Raw genomic sequence first — 21,853 nt, forward strand, 5'->3', positions numbered from 1 at the left:
TCAAACATAGGATTATTCCCAGGGTCATGACCATACAGCATTTTATCTGTGAAGAACAGATAGTTTAAGTCCTTTATTTCCATTTGATTTCAAATGTGGATAATGAAACAACTAATTTATTTTCAGAAATGTACATCACCTCTGACTCTTAAATTATCATCTGATGTTCTTCTTATTTTCACTTTGTAACTGCTCTGTGCTATTTTGATTCTCCAGAAAGAGTTAAACTTCTCATAGATGTTAAACCCAAGTGGAAATAGTTGGCCCAAGGCCTAAACTTGTTCTTTATGAGAAATATAAGACTCGAAGGGATTCTAGCCTTTTTAGAATTATCACAGAATGTGTACAGGAAGCATGGCATTGGCAGAAAGGGAACATAGGTGCCTTTTACCATGTTTATATGGACATGGATTCTGGGTTTTACAGATAGGGAAATATTGTATGAGTCCATGGGGATATGTAGTGAAATGCAGAGGGAGAGGGAGAGGGAGAGCGGGAAAGAGAGAGAGAGAGAGAGATTCTTTTGTACTTTCAGACTGAGCAGTACACCCAAGTCAGAGAAGCAAGCGTATACAGGTAAAGTACAGAATAATCTGGAATAATGTCATTATTGTTTGTTCTCTTTACTTCTTTATAGTGCATCTCAGAGAGAGAACACAGTTTCTCAAAGTGGATGGAAGGTGTATTAAAAGTTTTTAACCCAGAATAACCAAAACAATTTTGAAAAAGAACAAAATTGAAGATTCATACTTCCTGATTTCAAAACTTACTACAAAGCTTAAGTAATCAAGACAGTGTAGTGCTGGCATAGACTAGGCATAGAGACCAATGGATCAGAATTGAGATTCCAAAAATAAATCCATACATCTATGGTAATTGATTTTCAACTAGAATATCAAGCCCATTCAATAGGATAAGAATGTTTCTTTTCAACAATTGGTGCTGGTACAACTGCTTATCCACAGGCAAAAAAATGAATCTGGAACCCTACCTCACACCATATGCAAGAATTAAAATGGATCAAAAGACCCAAGTGTAAAAGCTAAAAGTATAAAACCCTTAGAAGCAAACATAGGTGTATACCTTTGTGACCCCTGGATTTGGCAATTTTTTTTTTTTTTTTGGAACAGAGTCTTGCTCTGTCACCCAGGCTGGAGTGCAGTGGTGTGATCTTGGCTCACTGCAACCTCTGCCTCCCAGGTTCAAGTGATTCTTCTGCCTCAGTCTCCTGAGTGGCTGGGACCACAGGTGCAGGTCACCACACCCAGCCAATTTATAAATTTTTAGTCGAGATGGGATTTCACCATGTTGGCCATGCTGGTCTTGAACGCCTGACCTCAGGTAATCTTCCTGCCTTGGCCTCCCAAAGTGCTGGGATTACAGGCGTGAGCCACTGTGCCCAGCTGGCAATGGTTTTTTAGTTATGACATTGAAAGCACAAACAATGAAAAAAAGAGAGAAAAATTAGACTTCATCAAAATTAAACATTTTTATGTGTCAAAGGAGACAAGAAAGTAAAAAAAAAAAACTTACAGAATGGGAGAAAATATATGCAAATCTTATGTTTGGTAAGGGTCTAGCATCTAAAATATATGAAGGACTCTTACAATTCAATAATAAAGAGACAAATAGCTCAACTTAAAAGTGGTCAAAACATGTGAATAGACACTTCTCTAATACACGAATGGCCAATACACACATGAAAAGATGCTCTACATAATTAGCCATCAGGTAAGTAAAAATCAAAACCACATTAGATACTACTTCACACTCACTAGGATGCTATAATAAATTTCTTTTAAATGGAAAATAACAAGCATTGGCATGGCTGTGGAGATTGGAATCTTCATGTATTGTTAGTGGGAATATAAAATTGTGCAGCCACTTTGAAAAACACTTTCACAGTACGTCAAAAAGTTAAACATAAAGTTACCATATGACCCAGCTCCCTTCCTAGATATATACTCAAGAGAATTGAAGGGATATGTTTATACAAAAACTTGTACATGAATGGTCATAGCAGCATTATTAATAATAATCCAAAAGCAAAAACAACCTAATTGTCCACCAACTGATGATTGATAAACACAATGTGACATATCCATACTAGATAATTAAATGAAAGAAAACCTTTTTTTTTTTTTTTTTGAGACAGGATCAGGATCTCTTTCTCTGTCACCCAGGCTGAAGTGCAGTGGCGTGGTCTTGGCTTGTTGCAGCCTTGGCCTCCCAGACTGAAGCTATCCTTCCACCTCCCTCCCAGCCCCTGCTTCCCCTACCAATAGCTGGGATTATCAGTGTACACCACCACACCCAGCTAATTTTAGTATTTTTTATAGAGACAGGGTTTCCCCGTGTCACCTAGGCCCACCTGTCTCATCCTCCCAAAGTGCTGGGATTACAGACGAGCACCTCTGCACCCAGCCCAGAAAACTTCTTACACATTAGTATCCACTCCTTATTCACCACTCCCCACAGCCCTTGGCAACCACGAATCTACTTTCTGTCTCTATGGATTTGCCAATTCTGGACATTTCATATCAGTAGAATCATACAGTATGTGGCCGTGTGTGTGTGTGTGTGTATGTCTGGCTTCTTTCATTAGCATACTGTTTTCAAGGTTCATACATGTTGTAGTATGTACCAATCCTTCATTCCCTTTTATTGCCAAATAATACTACATTGTCTAAATGTCTAAAGCAAGTCTAACTTAAAGGAAAACATATATATATATATATATTTCATTGTATGATTATACTATATTTTTTTCATCCATTCATCAATTAATGGACATTTCTGGGTTATTTCCATGTTTTGGGCTCTTACGAAGAACGCTGCTATAAGCATTCATGAACAAATTGTTGTGTGTTCTGTGGTCATGTTTTCACTTCTCTTGGGTCTTTGTATATATTTTAAAGGCTGTAAAAGCTTTCGTGATTTAGATAATAATGATTCCTTTATTGACAAGTATAAAGCTTTCTCATCAAAAGATAGAAAACTGACTCCATTTTTTATCACAGCATCATATCCTTAGAACACTGACAGCTCAAAAGGATCTCAGACACCTGCTGGGTGAGACCTTGATTCTATTGACAAGGCCTAGAGAGGTGGGGTGACCACTATAGGTGAGACAGCCAGTGAATGACAGAGACAGACACAGAGCCATGGTCTCCCAACGTACATCCCCTTCCCATCTAGATGGACATCATCTTTAACCCCATGACTCTTATCTACAGTGAACCATCGATCTTTCCAGAGTCTGGGAGGGGAATGTTTCCATGGTGAAGATGACTTCCCAGAGTGGGACCTTAGTGGGTAGTAGACCTCCCCTACCTCCCCCAAACCATTCCCCTTCTCCATAACTTGCTACAGTACTTGCAGTTTCACCAGCAGCCAATCCACTGGTTAAATGGAGGGCTCACAAATGAATGGCCTATGGGGGCCAGGGAGTAATGAAACAGTGGATTGGGCAGGCTGGCAAGCTGGAAAGCACATGCCCCCCACAGAATAGCTCAGGACAAAAGCTGCAGGAGCTGTGTTCATGAAACATCTTGGAGGCTTGGGGTTGAGCAAGTGGCTTCTGAGCCCAGGGTGCAAGATTTGGCATGTGGGCCATGCTAGCCTCCCTGATCCACGGAATAGCGCGGGCATTCCGAAATCTCAGAGGTGCTGCTACAGGAGAAAGCCAGACATTGTAGGGCAAGGCTCTCATAGTGGCCACCAGCACCTCACAGTGGCATGAAACTTGAGCAGGAGAGGAAGGGTGGGCTTGTTCCTGAGCACCAGGAGATGCAACTACCCTGGCGCCCTTTTATTAACTGGGGAGAACCTTTGAGGAGATGCTGGTGAACGTTCCATGTAGGGGCTGAGAACCATCCTAATTTGGCCCATAATACTGCAAACAAGGACTAGCAAGCCTAGGAAATTTAGGATTAATCTCTCAAATGCTATTCTCTGTTTAGCAGCATATAGAATATTTTATAATCCAAATGAGTTGATTGTCTCTTGGCTTGCATTAGTGAGATGCTATCATTGCCGTAAGCAGAAATCTCAACTCTGTTAGCTTAGGCAAACCATACGACTCACTGGGGATTCAGATTGCTGTTCCTTGGTCTTGCTCTTTGCCTTGCTATGTGCATATGAATGTGCAGATGACAAGTACAGATGCCAGGGCCCCTGGAAGATCAAAGTGCTGGCGCTGCCTTAGAAAATCTGCCCATGCCAGATCCCTAAATCTGCAGGAAAGCCGTAGAAAATATGCAATACATATTTGTTCCATTGAATGAACTCTAAAGCAAACCTATTCTTAACCATTCCTATGGAAGACCAAAGCACATGTGCAGGTGGCTGGGACCAAAAGCAAGGAGTAGTACTTTTGGGGACACAGCTATCATGGCTGGTTCCCCACCACCTTAGCATTCGGCCATTTCCCCAATATCTGGATTAATTCGCTGCAATGAACATTTCCTCTCTTCTGTATTAAAACCACGCTAACATTATTTTCATGGTGATTTTTTCCAAAACTGGAAATAAGAACACATTGTTTCTAGATTGTGGACAGTGGTTCCAGAGAAGGGAAAACCAGAAGGGTTTTATGACTCAGGAAGAAAGAGCTCCCAGAGGGGCCCAGGTGGTTTTTCTTCCATCCTCCACTTTACCATACTCTGAATATTATTTATTTATTTATTTAGAGACACAGTTTTGCTCTGTCGCCCAGACTGGAGTGCAGTGGCACGATCTCTGCTCACTGCAGCCTCTGCCTCCTAGGTTTAAGTGATTCTCCTACCTCAGACTCCCAAGTAACTGGGATTAAAGGTGCCCACCACCACTCACGGCTAATTTTTGTATTTTTAGTGGACACAGGGTTTCACCATGTTAGCCAGGCTGGTCTCAAACTCCTGACTTCAAGTGATCTGCCCACCTCGGCCTCCCAAAGTGATGGGATTACAGGTGTGAGCCACTGCGCCTGGGCTGAATATCTTTTTTAAACATTGTTTTGGAAGGTTTTCTGACTTGCCCTTCCACATTTCTAGCCTTCCCTTTCTGGCCCCAACACTAATCTCCCGCAAGTCTCTTCTCCATTGCTTCTCCGTGTCAGCAGGCCCATATTTTTGCGTGGCTTCTCTCTCCTGTTTACTCAAAAGCTCATAATTACTTTTCTCTTGTGGATAAAAATAAGCAGAATGCCAGTAGTATGATTTTTAAAGAGAGACGCTCCCCAGATGCCTACTCCTGACTGCGCGGAATCATTCTGATGAGAGCATGCTTAATCAATCGACCCTGCATTGTCTGCAAGGCTCGGTTCAACTGGCTGCCTCCATTATCCTGTAAACTGTGCAATTTTCTCTAAAGACATTTCACCAGCACAGCTGCATAAAACAAATGTTGAATGGGAAAAAAATCAAAAGTAGATATTTTTAAGACATCGTAACATCATTAAAGTTTTTTTTTTCCGCCGAAACCTGCATCTGGTAGTAAAATCTTTCTTTTCCAGACATTGTTTTCTCCAAAGAATCATTCAAAAAGTTGTTACCGTATGAAAGCTCTTTAGCCATTTCCATTTTGTGGGTTTTAACAAGCGTGTCTTCCAGGCCGACTCTGGCTGGTAGAGGTTATCACCCATTCCTCAGTGGGCACCGAAATTCCGATGAGGTCATGACATTGAGTTTAAGAAATTACCTGTGGCCAAAGATCTTGATTGGCAAGGTTAGCACATTTTGCCGTATGGTATGTGCTGTCTCTGTCCCCAAATATGCAACTTTTATGGTGTGACAAATTGTTTGTGGGACAACACACGTTGCAGCCCAGACAGTTAGACAAAACACCCCATCGGAACTGAAACCGCAGGCGAGGTCTCTGAATAAGAAATATGCAAAACCACACCTGCCGGCCAACATTGCTGTTTGTGTCTTGCTCCTCCTTTTTTTCTTTACCACAAAGAAAATTAAATGTAAAATCAATTTAATATTGAGAAAAGGACCCAGGGTGAGGTTCCCACATATACTTAATTGAATCAGTGATATTTTGTGTGGTCTGGCTATAGCTTGAGTGGTGCAGCTGAGTGTAAGCTGGTTGTGATTTGGAGTTTAAATCCTATGTTTAATTACTGCCAATCTCCTATAGGATACAATGGCTGACAACACAACAGAGTTAGCCTTAACAGTTGTCTGTGGTTTGGGGCTGGTTATCTGTTTAAGATCAATATATTCTAACAAAAATTCTTGCCACGGTTAAATCCTCATGTGTTCTGCTGTTAGGACTCAATATTTATGATACTTGAGAGCAGGAATTTTTTCATAATGGAAAGTGATATTATTGGGAGTGGTAGAGATTCATTTTTGAAATACATTCTGACATGAAAACGTCTTAAGGTCATTGAATTTCAAAAATTTGTCTTTTAAGGGATAGTTTTCTTCTGATGATATAACGAGATGAGAATGTTGTGCTGTCTTGAGGAAAATGTGTGGTATTTGTGTCTGTTGGGTATAAATGTGTATTATGTGCATTGGAATAATGGGTGCCTTCTATATTTTAAGTAATGAGAAAAGGTCCACAATTTTATAAGCTGTGTGTATGTATGTGTTCTGTCTGTCTATCTATCTATCTATCTATCTATCTATCTATCTATCTATCTATCTATCATCTATCTTTATTTATATATAGTAAAGTATATATACACTTTGCCACTGGGAGCACTGTAAGTTTCTATAACCACTTACAGTTTAAGAATTGTGCCAAATTGGCTAGGCATGGTGGCTCATGCCAGTAATCCCAGCACTTTGGGAGGCCGAGGCAGGTGGATCACCTGAGGTCAGGAGTTCAAGACCAGGCTGGCCAACATATTATGGTGACACCCCCGTCTCTACTACAAATACAAAAATCAGCTGGGCATGGTGGCACGTGCCTGTAATCCCAGCTACTTGGGAGGCTGAGGCAGAATTGTTTTTCTTTTCTTTTTTTTTAAACGGAGTCTCGCTCTGTCGCCCAGGCTGGAATGCAGTGGTGCAATCTTGGCTCACTGCAAGCTCCACCTCCCAGGTTCATGCCATTCTCCTGCCTCAGCCTCCCGAGTAGCTGGGACTACAGGTGTCCGCCACCGCGCCCGGCTGATTTTTTGTATTTTTAGTAGAAATGGGGTTTCATTGTGTTAGCCAGGATGGTCTCGATCTCCTGACCTCATGATCTGCCCGCCTCAGGCTGCCAAAGTGCTGGGATCACAGGCGTGAGCCATCGTGCCCAGCCAGGAGAATTGTTTGAACCTGGGAGGCGGAGGAGGTTGCAGTGAGCCAAGATCATGCCTCTGCACTCCAGCCTGGGCAACAAAGTGAGACTCTATCTCTCAAAAAAAAAAAAGAAAAAAAAAAGTGCCAAATATAAAGCCTGTTCTTTGGAGGTTTTGTAGATCTGCAGCACCAAGTAGGTGATTGACACATGTTTCAGGAGTTCTGTTGTCATCACTGAATCAAATGTAATCTTAGTCTTTCCAGCCCATTCTGTCAGCCTAGTGCCAGGTTTCTTTTTGCAGTGTCCTCTCAGGTGGCCATTCAGTGCCTGTCATTCAAATCCATTTTTGGATCCTTGAGTCATTTTTCTTCTTATCCCTCAAACTCCATATTCAACTCATCAGTAAATTCTTTCTCTGGTATCTCAAAAGCATTTTCAATTAACTCTCTAACTCAACTCTATGCCCTTAATTTTCACTACAGATGCGCCTCCATTTATGATGGTGTTATCTCCTGAAAAACCCATCACAAATTGAAAATACCTCAAGTTGAAAATGTGTTCGATACCTCTAACTTACTATACGTCATAGGTTAGCTTAGCCCACCTTACATTAGTCTATAGTTGGGCAGTCATCTAATACAAAGCCTATTTTATAATAAGGTGTCAAATATCTCATGTAATGTATTGAATACTGTACTGAAAGTGAAAAACAGAATGGTTGTATGGGTACTTGAAGTGCGGTTTCTGCTGAATGTGTATTGCTTTTGCACCACAATAGAGTTGAAAAATTGCAAGTCGACCTATTGTAAGTTGGAGATTGCCTGTACTGCCATCTCTCATCTGGAAACTACAGCAGCCTCCTAAATACGCTCCCTACTTCCCCTCTGGCCCCTCACTGATCCTTGATCACAGAGCAGCTGGAGTGATCATCAAAACACATACATCAGATCATATGACTTTTCTTCTCAAAACTTTGGATGGCTTCCCACATCTCTTACAATACATCCTAAATTCCTTAGGATGGCAACATCTTATTCCCTGGTTCCTGTATCTCTCTTCAACCTTATCTCATAATCTCCCTTTCCCCCTTTCTTGCTCACCACATCTCTGTTCCTGGTTCCTTTTGGTTCTGGGAACAAATCAAGCTCTTTCCAGTCTCAGGGCCTTTGCATCTGTTGATCTCTCTGACCCAAAGTGTTCATACAATCCCGCCCTTGTTGTCATGTAGGTTTTGGCACAAATGTCACCTCCTCAGAGAGGTTTTTCCTCATCATTTTATTTTATGTTATTTTATTTTATTTATATTTTTTGAGACGGAGTTTCACTCTTGTTGCCCAGGCTAGAGTGCAATGGTGCCATCTTGGCTCACTGCAATCTCTGCCACCTGGGTTCAAGTGGTTCTCCCGCCTCAGCCTCCTGAGTAGCTGGGATTGCAGGCATGCGACACCACACCCAGCTAATGTTTGCATTTTTAGCAGAGAGAGGGTTTCACCATTTTGGCCAGGCTGGTCTTGAACTCCTGACCTCAGGTGATCCACCTACCTCGGCCTCCCAAAGTGCTGGGACTACAGGCATGAGCCACCTCACCCAGCCGTCCCTCACCATTTTAAAAGTAGACACTTCCTACTATTCTCTATTCATTCCCTATTCTTTCCTTCCTGGTTTCTGCTATCATCTATGATTATGTTGCTTATTTACTTATTTATTATTCGTTTTCCTCCATAAGACTGTAAATCCCATGAAAGTAGGAACCCTATCTATCATGCACCCTCAGTGCCTAGTGCAGTGTTTGGAGCAAAGAAAGTGCTTAATAAATTTGTTGAATGAATGAACAAACAGAAGATCCTTTCAAATATTGAGGAAAAATCTGCCTACTTAAAATTGCTATGATTGGTTCTAATTCTGTTTCTATTATTGATTCCAATTCTAAGGCAACATACAATAATTCTGCAGCTTCATATACATGATCACATTTCAGATCTTTGATACCCTTACTTTATGTATGTATTTATTTTTTTGAGACAGAGTTTTGCTCTTGTTGCCCAGGCTGGAGTGCGGTGGTGTGATCTGGGCTTACTGCAACCTCTGCCTCCTGAGTTCAAGCAATTCTCCTGCCTCAGCCTCCCAAGTAGCTGGGATTATAGGCACCTGCCACCATGCCCCGCTCATTTTTTTGTAATTTTAGTAGAGACGGGGTTTCACCATGTTGGCCAGGCTGGTTTCAAACTTCTGACCTCAGGTGATCCACCCACCTTGGCCTCCCAGTGTGCTGGGGTTACAGGAGTGAGCCACCATGCCTGGCCAGATCTTTGATACCCTTCTTAGGCATCTTACATCTGTGCTATTTATACCTCTCAACCTTCCTTTGTGTGGCATGGCTTCTGACTTTCTCATCGCAGTAATCACTGTTGGAAGACTCTAGTTTGACAACATCCCTCAACAACAACAACAACAACAAAAAAAAAAAAAAAAAAGAAAGAAAGAAAGAAAGAAAAGCTGGCGCGGTGGCTCATGCCTGTAATCCCAGTACTTTGGGAGGCCGAGGCAGGCGGATCACAAGGTAAGGAGATCGAGACCATCCTGGCTAACACGGTGAAATTCCGTCTCTACTGAAAAATACAAAAAAAGTTAGCTGGGCGTGGTGGTGGGCACCTATAGTCCCAGCTACTCGGGAGGCTGAGGCCGGAGAATGGCGTGAACACGGGAGGCAGAGCTTGCAGTGAGCTGAGATGGCGCCATTGCACTCCAGCCTAGGCGACAGAGCCAGGCTCCATCTCAAAAGAAAAAAAAAGAAAAAAAGAAAAGTGTTCATTCTCCTTGATTAGAATCCCATCAAACTTACGGTCTGTAGTTTCCAGGATCTATTGTTTTTTTCCCCCCAACGTATATTGCAAAACAGAACATTCCCCAAGGTTTCTGGCACTTTTCCTAGTCTCCAGGATTTCTCAAACACATCGCTAGTGGCTCTGCGATTCTATTTGCAAATTTCTTTTGTACTCTGGAATATAATTTGTTTGGACCTGGAAATTTAAAATCATGCCTAAATTATATATTTTATTTTAAAATATGCCTAGACTTTTCCTTGTTCTCTAACTTACTGTAGGCTCCATTTTTCCCTTTTCATCATCTCCTTTGCTGCACAGTTAGAAATCAGAATCCATTCTCCTCGCTCCAGAAGATGGAATTTGAGTATTTGGTAGTTTGTACTTTTTGTCACCTGTCAACATTTCACCATCGTCTTGGACGTGTCACTTCCTTCTTCCTCTTTTCTTCCTTATCCTCTTCCTCCTTCTTCTCTTCTTTAATCTTTCTTTTGTTCTCCCTTCCTTCCCTCCCTCCCTCCCTCCTTCCTTCCTTCCCTCCCTCTCTCCTTCCTTCTTTCCTTCTTCCCTCCTTTCTCCTTTCCTTCCCTTCTTCCTTCCTCCGTCCCTCCCTCCTTCCTTCCTGCTTTACTTCCCTCCCTCTCTCTCCTTCCTTTCCTTCCTTCTTTCCTTCTTTTCTTCCTCCCTCCCCCTTCCCTCCATCCTTCCCTCCCTTCCCTCCTTCCTTCTTACCTTCTTTCCTTCCTCCCTCCCTCCCTTCCTTCCTTCCTTCTCTCCCACCCCGTTCTCTCTGAACTGAATCTATCATAGAAAACCTTTTTAATCTCACTTGTTTCTGAGACTTCCTACTAGCTAAGGCTTTAGCCTTCCTAAAAGCCTTCTCTCTTCTTCTTCTTCTTTTTTTTTTTTTTTTTTTTATTGTTTCTTGGATGTGGGTCCCTTATTATTGCTTGTGAACATGTCCTTTAAAAAAAAAAATGAGTTCATGAGAAAGTTTTCTGAGTGGCCACACTGGCCTATAAGTTTACTTATCCTTTCCCTATTTACAGGATTGTTCGTTATTCCATTGCCTTGGAATTTATGTAATGCTGTCTTTCCTTGCTATTATGGACTCCCAAAAGACATGGTCACATTCTCCCAAGGTCTCTATAATTTCCATATAGAAACCAGTTCTTTCTCATTGGTTAAAATTACATGCAGAATACCAGTTTCTCCTTTGATCTGAGAGCTGAAATTGTTAGCTAGGAATGTCTCAAAATTTTTATAAGCTGCTCTGTTTTGGCAAAATATGACCTCCAACAGACACAAAGATAGTTCGAGTTCCCATCCCTATGACTGCTTGCTTGTAGTTATGTGGTCTGCTTTCAGGAAGACTCCTCCATGCCTGGACACCCAACCTAAGCACTCACCCTCGAAGGAATCCTGTTTATGTTTTGCCTATAATTCCCGACTGCTTCCATTCTTACTGAGTGACTTTCTGTACAGAAATGGGCCATCTTTTTGCATCCTCTTTTCACGTATAAGGCTGCTGCTTCCTGTCTCTCTCAAAACAATGACTCTATTGCTGTATTTCAGGCGGGAGTCCCATCACATCTATGTGAGAATGGCTGTGCTTCTTATGTTAACATAAGTTAATTTCTCTTTCTTTGCAGCTCATCCTCTGTGAATCAGTGTCAGAGATATTTTTGTGCTTAAGGGATTTTTTTTTTTTTTGAGGAGTTTCTCTCAGTTTTGACAAAAACTGACGTATGAGTACCATCTACAAGACTCCAGCAGTTTCCCCGGTATCCCATTCTTCTCACGTTCAACTCTCATTCTCCCTCATCCCCTGAGAAGACTTTTTTCCCTCTAATTTTCTTTTTTTTTTTTTTTTATTGTTATTATACTTTAAGTTCTAGGGTACATGTGCACAACGTGCAGGTTTGTTACATATGTATACATGTGCCATGTTGGTGTGCTGCACCCATTAACTCGTCATTTACATTAGGTATATCTCCTAATGCTATCCCTCCCCTCTCCCCCCTCCCCACAATAGGCCTGGGTGTGTAATGTTCCCCTTCCTGTGTCCAAGTGTTCTCATTGTTCAATTCCCACCTATGAGTGAGAACATGCAGTGTTTGGTTTTCTGTTCTTGCAATAGTTTGCTGAGAATGATGGTTTCCAGCTGCATCCATGTCCCTACAAAGGACGCAAACTCATCCTTTTTTATGGCTGCATAGTATTCCATGGTGTATATGTGCCACATTTTCTTAATCCAGTCTGTCACTGATGGACATTGGGGTTGATTCCAAGTCTTTGCTAATGTAAATAGTGCTGCAATAAGCATACGTGTGCATGTGTCTTTATAGCAGCATGATTTATAATCCTTTGGGTATATACCCAGCAATGGGATGGCTGGGTCAAATGGTATTTCTAGTTCTAGATCCTTGAGGGATCGCCACACTGTTTTCCACAATGGTTGAACTAGTTTACAGTCCCACCAACAGTGTAAAAGTGTTCCTATTTCTCCACATCCTCTCCAGCACCTGTTATTTCCTGATTTTTTAATGATTGCCATTCTAACTGGTGTGGTATCTCATTGTGGTTTTGATTTGCATTTCTCTGATGGCGAGTGATGATGAGCATTTTTTCATGTGTCTGTTGGCTGTACAAATGTCTTCTTTTGAGAAGTGTGTGTTCATATCCTTTGCCCATTTTTGATGGGGTTGTTTGTTTTTTTCTTGTAAATTTGTTTGAGTTCTTTGTAGGTTTTGGATATTAGCCCTTTGTCAGACGAGTAGATTGCGAAAATTTTCTCCCATTCTGTAGGTTGCCTGTTCACTCTGATGGTAGTTTCTTTTGCTGTGCAGAAGCTCTTTAGTTTAATGAGATCCCATTTGTCAATTTTTGCTTTTGCTGCCATTGCTTTTGGTGTTTTAGACATGAAGTCCTTGCCCATGCCTATGTCCTGAATGGTATTACCTAGGTTTTCTTCTAGGGTTTTTATGGTTTTAGGTCTAACATTTAAGTCTCTAATCCATCTTGAATTAATTTTCATTTAAGGAGTAAGGAAAGGATCCAGTTTCAGCTTTCTACTTATGGCTAGCCAATTTTCCCAGCACCATTTATTAAATAGGGAATCCTTTCCCCATTTCTTGTTTTTGTCAGGTTTGTCAAAGATCAGATGGCTGTAGATGTGTGGTATTATTTCTGAGGTCTCTGTTCTGTTCCATTGGTCTATATCTCTGTTTTGGTACCAGTACCATGCTGTTTTGGTTACTGTAGCCTTGTAGTATAATTTGAAGTCAGGTAGCGTGATGCCTCCAGTTTTGCTCTTTTTGCTTAGGATTGTCTTGGCAATGCGGGGTCTTTTTTGGTTCCATATGAACTTTAAAGCAGTTTTTTCCAATTCTGTGAAGAAAGTCATTGGTAGCTTAATGGGGATGGCATCGAATCTATAAATGACCTTGGGCAGTATGGTCATTTTCACAGTATTGATTCTTCCTATCCATGAGCATAGTATGTTCTTCCATTTGTTTGTGTCCTCTTTTATTTCACTGAGCAGTGGTTTGTAGTTCTCCTTGAAGAGGTCCTTTACATCCCTTGTAAGTTGGACTCCTAGGTATTTTATTCTCTTTGAAGCTATTGTGAATGGGAGTTCATTCATGATTTGGCTCTCTGTTTGTCTGTTACTGGTATACAAGAATGCTTGTGATTTTTGCACATTGATTTTGTATCCTGAGACTTTGCTGAAGTTGCTTATCAGCTTAAGGAGATTTTGGCTGAGACAATGGGGTTTTCTAAATATACAATCATGTCATCTGCAAACAGGGACAATTTGACTTCTTCTTTTCCTAACTGAATACCCTTTATTTCTTTATTCCCTCTAATTTTCTAGTGTTCTATCTCTTTAAAAGTCTCCCTTGACTGGATGTGGTGGCTCATGCCTGTAATCCCAGTACTTTGGGAGGCCGAAGTAGGTGGATCACGAGGTCAGGAGTTCAAGACCAGCCTGGCCAGCATGGTGAAACCCCATCTCTGCTAAAAATACAAAAATTAGATGGGAGTGGTGGCGGATGCCTGTAATCCCAGCTACTTGGGAGGCTGAGGTAGAGAATTGCTTGAACCTGGGAGGCAGAGGTTGCAGTGAACCAAGATCACATGATCATGCCACTGCACTCCAGCCTGTGTGACAGAGCGAGACTCCATCTCAAAGAGAGAGAAAAAAAAGTTTTCCTTAATTTTTTTTTTTTTTTTTGAGACAAGAGTCTCACTCTGTCACCCAGGCTGGAGTACAGTGGTGTGATCGTGGCTCACTGCAACCTCCATCTCCCGAGTTTAAGTGATTCTCCTGCCTCAGCCTCCCAAGTAGCTGGGATTACAGGCATGTGCCACCATGCCTGGCTAATTTTTGTATTGTTTTTAGTAGAGACAGGGTTTCACCATGTTGGCCAGGCTGGTCTCGAACTCCTGACCTCAGGTGAACTGCCTGCCTAGGCCTCCCAGATTATTGGGATTACAGGCGTAAGCCACCATGCCTGGCCCTTCATTTTTTCATTGAGCAAATACTCTTGTGTATGGAAGGCATTTCTCTTGGACTTTGCCTGCTCCTCTGCTAGCTAATCATCACAGTAACTGGTGGTGGTTACTCCAGGAACCATTATAGAAGATACCCTGCACAAACTGGCAGGAAAATGATTTCTAAATCTCAATTTAGCTGACCATGTGATTCTGATGAAGAACCATATGAGAAGCATAGATACAGGAACACGACTTGTACAAGTGGTCCCATGCAGACTGCAAAGCAATGCCCTTTGTGGTACAGAAAGAAGTGTCCTTTCTCCTTGGAGTAGGGGAAGGGGCTGTGAGCAAGGGAGAAGGAGGTTCCTGGAAGCAGGTGGGATTGGAAGAGGGAAAGGGGGCTTTGGGGAGGGGAGAGGACTGCAGGATTTGGCCTTCCCTACCCTTCGTTCTATCAGACAAACCATTCTGTCCCTCTGGCTCCTGTGAGACTAGGAGGAAGTCCCTTGCCATTGTTCTCTATCACTGCCTTTTTTCTTCCTGCAGGATTGTGTACCCCCTAAACACTCCCCATTTCCTGCACTGCCTGCCCTGGTGGCTTCTCCCAGGACCTCAGGGAAGCAGGTGGCTTCATCTCCAAGTCACCCAGGCCTGTGGCCCCACCCCACCGCTCCCACCCTCACCTCCTTTGCCACCCCAGGAGTTCTCTCTGGCATTCATGCCTGCCCCCCCTTGCCCCAGACACTGTACCTGAGGATGCAGATCCAGGAGGTCGCATGTACTCCTGGGCTGTGGTTTAAGGCTTATTCAAAGGCCTGTTTGTAGGCAGTATGGTATTAGCAGTCGACACTAGATAAAGGCAGATTTGGGTTCAAATCCAAATTTTGCTACCTTCCAACCAGTTGAGTTACTTAATCATTTTGAATCTCAGGGACCCCATGTATAAAATATTGATAGTAATCCTTGTAATGCACACAGATAATTTGCACACACACACGCACACATATTCACACGCATATTTCCTGGCATATATGTTCAACTGATGTATCAGTGTTTCCCCATCTAATGACATCTACTTTTTTTTTTTTGAGACGGAGTCTCGCTCTGTCGCCCAGGCTGGAGTGCAGTGGGGTGATCTGCACTCACTGCAAGCTCTGCCTCCTGGGTTCATGCCATTCTCCTGGCTCAGCCTCCCGTGTAGCTGGGACTACAGGCGCCCGCCACCGCACCCGGCTAATTTTTGTATTTTTAGTAGAGACGGGGATTCACTGTGTTAGCCAGGATGGTCTCGATCTCCTGACCTCGTGATCCACCCCTCTCGGCCTCCCAAAGTGCTGGGATTACAGGCGTAAGCCACCGCGTCCGGACTTTTTTTTTTTTTTTTTGAGACAGAGTTTCGCTCTTGTTGCTTAGGCTGGAGTGCAGTGGTCTCGGCTCACTGCAACCTCTGCCTCCCAGGTTCAAGCTATTCTCCTGCCTCAGCCTCCTGAGTAGCTGGCATTACAGGCACCCGCCACCATGCCTGGCTAATTTTTGTATTTTTAGTAGAGATGAGATTTCACCATGTTGACCAGGGTGGTCTCAAACTCCTGAACTCAGGCAATCCACCCACCTCAGCCTCCCAAAGTGCTGGGATTATAGGCAGGAGCCATGGCGCCCGGCCATTTTTTTTTTTTTTTTTTTTTTTTTTTTTTGAGACCGAGTCTCGCTCTGTTGCCCAGGCTGGAGTGCAGTGACATGATCTCGGCTCAGTGTAACTTCTGCCACCAGACTCAAGCAATTCTCATGCCTCAGCCTCCCAAGAAGCTGGGGTTATAGGCATGCACCACCACACCTGGCTAATTATATTTTTAGTAGAGATGAGATTTCACCACGTTGGCCAATCTTGTCTCAAATTCCTGACCTCAAGCAATCCGCCTGCCTCAGCCTCCCAAAGTGCTAGGATTACAGGCATGAGCCACTGTGCCTGGCCAAATGGCATCTACTTTTGTGTTTATTTTAAGGAAAGATAAAGGAGGAAAATAAGTACAATAAATTGTATCCGTAATTAATAGGTATTGTGGAGAGGTATGTGGGTTACTGGCGAGGGTGATTAGAGTCAGATTAAGTTTGAGAGCTAGTTCTGCCTCTAACTAGCTGTGTGATGGGCAGGAGAGTTAACCTTTCTAAGTCTCATTTTCCCCAACTATAAAATAGCAACTGTATTAGTCCATTTTCATGCTGCTGATAAAGACATACCTGAGACTGGGCAATTTACAAAAGAAAGAGGTTTATTGAACTTACAGTTCCATGTGGCTGGGGAGGCCTCACAATCATGGAAGGTGAAAGGCAGGTCTCACATAGCAGCAGCAAGAGAGAGAACTTGTGCAGGGGAATGCCTCTTTTTTTTTTTTTTTTTTTTGGAGAGATCGAGTCTCGCTCTGTCACCCAGGCTGGAGTGCAGTGGCCAGATCTCAGCTCACTTCAAGCTCCGCCTCTCGGGTTCACGCCATTCTCCTGCCTCAGCCTCCCGTGTAGCTGGGACTACAGGTGCCCGCCACCTCGCCCAGCTAGTTTTTTGTATTTTTTTTTAGTAGAGACAGGGTTTCACCGTGTTAGCCAGGATGGTCTCGATCTTCTGACCTCGTGATCCACCCGTCTCGGCCTCCCAAAGTGCTGGGATTACAGGCTTGAGCCACCGCGCCCGGCCTGGAACGCCTCTTTTTAAAGCCATCAGATGTTGTGAGACTTATCCACTATCACAAAAACAGCACGGGAAGGACCTGCCCCCGTGATTCAATTACCTCCCACTGGGTCCCTCCCACAACACATGGGAATTCAAGATGAGATTTGGGTGGGGACACAGACAAACCATATCAGCGACAATTACAGAACCCACACTACAGAAGTGTCATAATGAAACACGATAACCCACAGACAGCATCCAGTCCCGCACTTGGTGCTCAGCCAGGGCTTCACAAGTTGCTGCTACTATTACTAGTTATATTGGTTATTTTATTCACCCTGCTGCACTCCCTAGCTCTGGACCGGGAGTCAACTTCTGTTGCCTGGTGGGGCAGGAGAGGAGGACAATGAGTAAAAGAACCCAGAAGGCACGAAATCCAGCCCTTTGGAGAGAGGAAAGTGGAAGGCAGGAGCGGCTGAAAAGGACAAGTTCAGAAAGGATGTGGGTTTAGTGGGGATAAGCACCTGGCACTTTGTTGCTTTTATTCTTGTCTTATGCCTTTTCTATCACTTTTATGGGCTGGTGTGCAGACATTTGTTGAAAGGACTCTTCCACCTGGATCTCATTGAAATCATGCAGCCTTTCTCTTCACTGAATATTTTTCTATCCCAGTAACTATATAAATGTTCCATTTGTGATGTAATTGTTCTGTTTCAGATTTTCTTTCCTAAACTAAAAATGAGAGTTACCCCAAACATTGGAGACAATGGCTTGAATGTAATGCTTTGAATGATGAACTTTTTATTTCCAATGGTTTACATTTATTTTTTCTATTTAGCGGTCTACCCTCTGGCACTAGGTGGAGGCTCCAAAGGGCAAGGGTTACATTGAGAGGAGGATGGAACAATGCAGAGACTTACTTTTGATATAAAAATTTCCACTTTTTAGCGAGAAGCATGAGCTAAACAGAGGCAGCTTTTACTTGTTTGGAAATGCAATCAGGGTCCTTATTTTAGTTGCTTAATATTTCTACAGCAAACAACCAGTTTCTGCCAAAATCACTTTTACAAAGAAAATACTCTGTTGCATTAACAGCCTATGGCAGTGACTTTTTCTTAAAGCTAATGAACTGTCATTCTGCTTCTTGGCTCTGCCAAATAATCATGCATGGGAGGAGGAAGGAGGAATCAGGAACAGGCCAGAGTTTTGCTTTAGCATTTTAAAACATAGAAGATGGACCACATCTCGTTCAATGAGGAGATGAGGCTGACCGTTAAGTTGTTTAGTTGTGGTAGAGTGAAAGGAGGAGGGCTTCAAGTAGGTCAAGCCCCATTTCTCCTATTCACTTATTTATATGAGCTGTAAATCTCGGTTTTATTAGCCATAAAATGGGAAGATAATGCCTAGATAGCAGGGCTGGCTGAAGCTTAGCAGAAATTAGATGTGTGCACAAGTGACCCTTCTCTCAAGCCATTTGTGTGAATGTGATAATATGTATGAGGAATTTTCTTTTTTCACTGGAGGAGAAAGGGGAGTTTCTATAATAGGTGTCTTTAAATGTAGGGAGCCAAGAGATGGCAGGAGGAAAATGGAAGGGTGGTATGACAACTGTGTCCCATGCCTTGTCCCTCATCCTGGGCATAAGTTTCCCTGTTCCTGACTCCCCCACCTCTGGCCTAATGGAGAGGGGTTTGGAGGACAGCATAGCCTTGAAGCCTAGGTGGCTGGGCGTGGTGTTTCACACCTGTAATCCCTGTACTTTGGGAGGCTGAGGCAGGCGGATCACCTGAGGTCGGGAGTTCGAGACCAGCCTGACCAACATGGAGAAACCCTGTCTCTACTAAAGATACAAAACGAGCCGAGCACGGTGGCTCACTCCTGTAATCCCTGCACTTTGGGAGGCTGAAGCAGGTGGATCATCTGAGGTTGGGAGTTCGAGACCAGCCTGACCAACACGGAGAAACCCCGTCTCTATTAAAAATACAAAATTAGCCAGGTGTGGTGGTGCATGCCTGTAATTCCAGCTACTCGGGAGGCTGAAGCAGGAGAATCGCTTGAACCCAGGAGGCGGAGGTTGCGGTGAGCCAAGATCGTGCTATTGCACACCAGCCTGGGCAATAAGAGTGAAACTCCGTCTCAAAAAAAAAAAAAAGAAGAAGTCTAGGTGACAAAAGTCTCACGTGAAGATGGAGCAGAGCCACTGTTGCTCATTCCACCAAAAATCTGTTGCATCCTAAGGGCTCAGGGCAAACACCAGTGGCAAAGGGCTGCTCTCAAATGGCTTAAATGCCATGAGTGAGCAACTTTGAGGACCCAGAGAGTAGAGGGGTGTGTGTACCTATTCATGAGCCAATCTGAGACAGCTTCTAGGACACCTAGAAGGCAATAAAGGAGACTGCAAGTGATGAGGGTGTGGGGGGGACCAGGGTTATTGAGGACTTGTAGGTCTACAGATGGAGGCTTCATTGTAATGGGATCTCACAAGTTGGTGAGGCCTGGGGACATGTGAAATAGTTGTCCTCGATAGGATTTCAGTGTGAATTTAAAAAGAGAAAGAGAAAGGCCATGTGAAAGCACTTTGCAAATTTTAAAGTGTTATAGAAAAGTGCAGAATTGGTATTATGAGGAAGACATTCTGGAATTCAGCATAGCCTGTTAGGGTGGCTCTGCCAAGGCCAGACTCAGGTGAGAGGCATCAGGTAACAGGGATACAGAAATGCTCCCCAAAGGCCAGGCACAGTGGCTCACGCCTGTAATCCCAGCACTTTGCAAGGCCGAAGTGGGTGGATCACCTGAGGTCAGGAGTCTGAGACCAGCCTGGCCAATATGGCGAAACCCTGTCTCTACTAAAAATACAAAAATTAACCGGGCGTGGTGGCACGCACCTGTAGTCCCAGCTACTTGGGAGGCTGAGGCAGAAGAATCATTTGAACCCAGGAGGCGGAGGCTGCGGTGAGTGGAGATTGAGCCACTACACTGCAGCCTGGGTGATAGAGTGAGACTCTGTCTCACTGAAAAGAAAAAAAAAAAAGAAAGAAATGCTCCTTGAAGCAACACTTGGGAATTTTGTTGAGCACCTGCCATGTCCTCAGAATTCTTTTATCTGCGTAGGATTCAAATATAATTAATTCTCAGTCTCTGTTCTTCAGGAGCTCACTGACCAAAAGGAGTCTGTCTCCCCAGTCCACATGCTGAGGCTCGCTCCAGAGCGAATGTGTGCACTGGAAAGAACCCACACAGGCCCCCTGAGAGCTGTCAGCTTTGCCAGGCTTCTGTGAGATCCCTGGGTCTGAGTAGCCAAGCTAGGAGGAGCACCATTTGCCCACTGACTCTTGGGCAAGGCTGCAGCCTGCATCCCAGCCGGCAGAAGGCAGGTGCTATCACAGCTGAGTTTGCAGCCACTGGGTCCACTATATGCTTTTAGTGGATAATATGTTTTATCTGCTTCAGATCCTTATTTTGGTTGCTTAAAATTTGTGCAGAAAACAAACAACTTCTGCCAAAATTGGCTCACAAAATTAGTTTAGTAGTATAATCAGTTGTACAGCAAGTATTTACTGAGTAGCTCTTGGAAGGCAGTCAACACAAGAGGATTGGATCATTCTTCCAGTTCATCACACATGCGTTGGACATGCTAACAGTCCCCGACAGCTATCAGGCGAGTATATGGATGATCACACAAAGGCAGACGCATCGCAGAAGGATGCTAACTAGATGTCGTGAGTCAAGGATACTATAGAAGGATCTCCTTGCTGACAAAGAGGGCACCTCTAAGGTTCCTTCAGATGGGATGATTCTCTGTTCACTGTGATCGCTACTATGCAAAGGCCTATGGGCCATTTAGGAAAAAAGCATTCAGTCCAATTCTACAAACACAGTGAGGATGTAATATGCCCTAGTCATATATGAGTGGATCCAAGGAGGAAATACACACATTCAGTCCAATTCTACAGATACAGTGAGGATGTATACGCCCTAGGCATATATGAGTGGATCCAAGGAGGAAATACACAGTCACTACTGTCAAGAAGTCATGACCTGCTGCAGGGTTTGCCAAACTATGGGTTATGGGCCAATCTGGCTCACCACCTATTTTTGTAAATAATGTTTTACTGGAATCCAGACACACTTGTTTGTTTACATATTGTCTATGGCTGCTGAGCACCCACTATAAGGGCAAAGTTAAGTAGATAGAGACTTTATCACCCACAAAACCTAAAATATTTGCCTGGATGGCCCTCCACAGAAAAAGTCTGCCAGCCTCTGGTCTTGTGGGAGGACACTGCCGAGCACAGTTAACTGTAATTCTTGGCTGTAGCATCTTGAATAGGGTGGCAATCCCTGGCTGCTGAGGGGGACAGCTGGCTGGCTGCCTCCCAGGGGCATTTCCATGACTTGCAGGCCCAGAAACTAGACTTGGGCATGACCACAGAGTTTGTGATGGACTGAAGATGCCCAAACCATAGACTGACTTATAGGCTAGAAATGAACATGTGGGGTGGAATAGTCCTTTCGGGGACTAGAATAATTTCTAGAGGGCCACCCTCTCTACATGATACAGCACACATTCAAGTGTGGCTACTTATGCTGAGACTTTCTGATGAGCATGACTAGACAGCAGAGGGCCCCCAGGGTAGTTTGT

The sequence above is a fragment of the Piliocolobus tephrosceles genome, chromosome 15 (genome assembly GCF_002776525.5).
Source record: "Piliocolobus tephrosceles isolate RC106 chromosome 15, ASM277652v3, whole genome shotgun sequence".
Classification (NCBI taxonomy): domain Eukaryota; kingdom Metazoa; phylum Chordata; class Mammalia; order Primates; family Cercopithecidae; genus Piliocolobus; species Piliocolobus tephrosceles.